This window comes from Sorex fumeus, unplaced genomic scaffold, assembly GCF_029834395.1.
Source record: "Sorex fumeus unplaced genomic scaffold, SorFum_2.1 ptg000061l, whole genome shotgun sequence".
Classification (NCBI taxonomy): Eukaryota; Metazoa; Chordata; class Mammalia; order Eulipotyphla; family Soricidae; genus Sorex; species Sorex fumeus.
In genome coordinates, this window is record NW_026606118.1 from 48,999,482 (window position 1) to 49,004,089 (window position 4,608).

Sequence of the window (4,608 nt, forward strand, 5' to 3'; positions counted from 1 at the left end):
AGAGCTGGAATGATAGCACAGTGGTAGGGCGTTTGCCTTGCACACAGCCAGACGGGCCAAGCCGGGTTCGATTCCTCCTCCACTCTTGGAGAACCTGGGAAGCTACCAAGAGTATCTCACCTGCATGGCAAAGCCTGGCAAGCTACCCGTGACTGATTCAATATGCCTAACACACTAACAACAAATCTCAAAATGAAGACGTTACTGGATCCACTCGAGGAAATCGATGAACAACAGGAGAACAGTGCTACATATAAATGAAATTTTTCAATAAAATAAAACAGGAACAGGAAGTGCACTCAAGTTCTAGAACAAATGCATAGCATCCACAGCATCTGTGTTCTGCGTTTGGTCCTCAGCATCACAGGATGTAGCACAGGTGAATCTCAATGTCAGGCCTGGCCACTGAGCTCCCAGACCCACAGGGGGCTTAAGGGGACCCAGGTATCTTAATAAAGGTCCCCTCCTAAGTGTCTCAAGAATGAAAAAAAAAATAATTTTAAAAAAGTAAATGTTAAACAGAAAACGTGAATAAGCAAGTCACACACATAAACGACCCGGACAAGGACAGACCTAGCAGGTATCAGGTGTTGCAGAGATGTCCCAGCTGGAAGGGCACCACGGAAGATTGTCCAGGCTGAGCTGTGGCCACCGTGCTGGGGGCACGTGGGCTTGCTGGGATGTGCCCGAGCACTTAGCCCTTCTCCGGGCACTGCCCTTTCCAGGAGAGATGGACACAGCCGATGGGAGTCCTCCAGGAACGTGGGCATCATTGCATCTTTGTGGTCAGATGTGAACGCGCTGTGGTGGCGCCTTGGGGAACTCTGACTGTTGGTGACCCACAGGTCACAGAGTGGGGCTTGGAGGCGGGGAGGTGGCACACACCTGGCCCCGTCTCCATTCCCAGAAACTTTGGGTTCTGAAGCACCTCAGTGTATAGCCCTGGGGACCCCTGAGACCCGTCAGGCTGGGCCTGCTGCTTCCTAGTTCTGCAGAACCCAGCAGGATGCGGCCTCTCTGCATGCACCAAATATGGCCAGGAGACACCGCCAACTCTTCTGAGCACGACCTGAATCCCCTCTAGGGCTCCTGGAAAAGCCACAGACACAAGACTTGTCAGCGGAGCAGTACCTGCTAGCCTACAGAGAGATCTCAGTCCTGCACCAGCCATCCAGTGCCAGGAGCACCAGGAAGGGGCCTCCTCCTTCCGCACCGCTTCTTCACTGCCCTCTAGTGGCCACAACTGACATTGCGCTAACAGGCCAGGAGAACTAGTTCAAGAACCCAGATGCATTTGGACCCAGGAGGCAAGGAAGAGTGTCTGGGGAGGGGCTGGAGCAATAGCACAGCAGGTAGGCCAGCTGCCTTGCAAGCCCAGCCTCAGTTCCCGCCACCAGCGTTGGTCTCCTAAGGTGTGTCCCAAAAGAGTATCTTGGGAATTGAGAGGCAAACCAAGACTTGGCTTTTGAGGCAATTCCTGGTGCAAAGACTGCAGGGTTATTTGTGTGTGTGTGTGTGTGTGTGTGTGTGTGTGTGTGTGTGTGTGTGTCTTTGTGTGCGTGTGGAATGCACAAAGGTGTGATGAGGCTGCATCACCCTCCTCTGACCTCACATTTGCCCCACCTCTGTGGCACCTCTTAATTCCCTTTTGTTCTCTCTCCCCTTTTGGGTGCTGTGGTTTGCAAAAGAGGCATTGAGTGGCAATCATGTTCAGTCTATAGTGTACTTTCAGCGTGCATCTCCCATCCTGGGAGGATCCTCCCAACACCCTTTACTTGGTGCTCCCTTCTCTATCTGAGCTGCCTTTTCCCCTAGCAAGTGCGCCTGGCCTCCAAGCCATGGAGTGAACCTCCTGATACTTATCTCGGCTATTCTTGGGTGTTAGTCTCCTATTTTGTAACTTTATGTTCCTCAGATGAATGCAATCTTTCTATGTCTTTCCCTCTCTTTCTAACTCATTTCACTTAGCATGATACTTTCCATGTAGTAGCAACAAGTCCTTTTAAAAAAAAAAATCAATCCTTCAGCCTCCCTGCCTGAGGATATCAGTAGTGAGGCAGCACTTCTAAGGAAGGCACAGCCAACCCCAACTTTTTCTGCCTCCCTTGGCTAGTGAAGCAAGGTGGGTGGTCACCCTGAACCAGCTTCCAACTTAGTTTTTTGCTATCAAAAGGTCCCCACCCCCTGCAGTGCCCGGGTTCAGGCCTGGCAGCTGCCAGGCCCGCATGGGCAAGACTGGCCCTGCTTCCACTGCAGAGGGCCCTCCAGGCACCAGACATTCCCACCCAAGGCATCCCCCTTGATTCCCTTGGGGGAACCCTTTGGACACAAAAGGGTTGAGCAAACCCAGGCAGAGGCTCTGCAGAGGAGAAAGCAGCCCGAAGTGCCCACTTTTGTCCCACATCTCACCACCGGGGGCGATATTGGACAGCCCACACTGCCGCAGATGGGAGGGTACACTGCAGAATCCCCTGGACATAAGCGTCTTCAGGCTTTGCCCTGCAAGGAGACCAAGCAGGACCAGTGAAGGACCCAAGCCCACGCGCACTCCTGGTGCAGGCGGGCTGCTTAGGGGCGCCACCACTGCAAGGCTGGTTTCTGTCCTGGCAGCAGCATGAGCTCCCTCGCCCCCAATTTCCCAATCCGCTGCCCGGTGCTGCCAAGCCTCAGGCCTCTGCAGAGCTCTGAAAGTCCAGATCCAAGGAGCGCCCTGCCGCCGGGACCCCTCCCTGCACCTCCCGAGCTCCCACCGCGCGACTCCCCCCCCCCCCCCCCCCGCCTTCCCCTGGGCCCCCGGCCTGGGCACCCTCCTCCTGCCACCCTTGCCAGTCCCAGAAACTTCCCCAGCCACAGGCCCGGGGGTCCCTCCATGCCCGTGTCGAGGAGGTGTCCCTCGGGCTCTCCCGGGAGCAGCGGCCACCACCGGGCCGGAGGGCGCGGGGATGGGCCCCTGGCATGGGCCGGTGGTCCCCCCGGCTGCCCTCCACCGCCTCCCTTCCCCTCCCCTCCCCCAGGCTCGCAGATGTCCAGCAGCGCTCATTGGCCAGCGGGTCCCGGGCAGGGGTCGGGGCGCGCGGCCTCGGGCGCGGTCAGGGGCGGGCGGGGCAGGGCAGCGGGGCCACGCTCGGGTGCGAGGTGTCCAGAGCCGGGGCCAGCGCTTGGCGGCCTGGCGGCTCCTGGACAGCTCCTGTCCCCGCTTAAGTCTGGAGGGTGGGGCGCGGCGCCTCAGGGACACTGGGTGTGGCCTCCTGTGGACCGCCTAGGGGTGTGGCCTCGCCTGCGTAATAACTAGGGGTGTGGCATCATTGAGCCGGGTCCTCTGGGGCTGTGGCCGCCCTTGCCTGTGGCCTAGGGGTGTGGCCTCGCCTGTGTAACACCTGGGGTGTGGCCTCACTTCCAGAACAGCCTGATGCTTAGGTTGCTTCTGGGTTGTGGCCTTGGGGTGTGGCCTCCCTTGCTTGTCGCCTGGAGGTGTGGCCTCACCTGTGTAACCCCTGGGGGTGTGGCCTGTGTAATGCCTGTGGTGTATCCTCCCTTGTGTGACCCTTGGGTGTGGCCTCGACTATGTGACACCTGGAGGTTGGATTGGCCTGTGTGATGCCTGGGGTGTTGCCTGGCCTGTGGCCCACCTGGGTATGTGGACTCGCCTGTGTATCACCTGGGGGTGTGGCCTCGACTGTGTATCACCTGGGGTGTGGTCTCACTTCCAGCAGAGCCTGACCCTTTGGGTTGCTTCTAGGGTGTCCCCTTGGGGTCTAGCCTGGCTTGCCTCTCACCTGGGGGTGTCCCCTCACCTGTTTAATGGCTGGGGGTGTGGCCTCGCCTGTGTAACACCTGGGGTGTGGCCTCACTTCCAGCAGAGCCTGACACTTTGGGTTGCTTCTGGGGTGTCCCCTTGGGGTCTAGCCTGGCTTGCCTCTCACCTGGGGTGTCGCCTCGCCTGTGTAACTCCTGGGGTGTGGCCTTGCTTCCAGCAGAGCCTCACCCTGTGACCTGCTTCTGGGGCACTTTCATGCCTTTCCAGGGTGGGGGTTCCGTCCCACCAACCCCCTCACAGGTCTGTGCTGGGGGTGGGGATGGAGCGGCTGTGATGAGGGGCTGCTGTCCTGGGCCTTCCTCCTCCTGGGGCTGGTCCCCCTGTTCTTGCTGGGAGGGCTCCAGACAGGTCAGCCATGCCCGCTTCTCAGGTGGTCAGAGCTGCGCTTCCCCTCAGGCTCACAGGCCGAGGTCCCGCCCAGCACCCACCCCACCCCACCAACTCCTCTGGCGTCTCCCATGCCACTGGCACCCAAGGCCTCCCCGGGACCCACATTTCCTGCAGTGAAGCCCCCAGAGCATTAGCCCTTCCCACATGTGGTTCCAGTCAGGCCCAGAGTGTCATTGATGTCATGTGGCCATGCGGTGTGATCTGATCTCAGACAAGTGGAGATGCTGATGGGCAGAGTGAAGGGGGATCCCTGTGGAAATTTCCTTCTAGTCGGCCTTTGGGCAGCCCTGGACAGCGCCTCATCCCACTCAGGGCTTTCCCTTCCTTCCTTCGCCATGTCCCAGGAAAAGCAGATCCTCCTGGACATTGTTCTGCTCCAGGAGGCCGCGGAGAACTTCCGC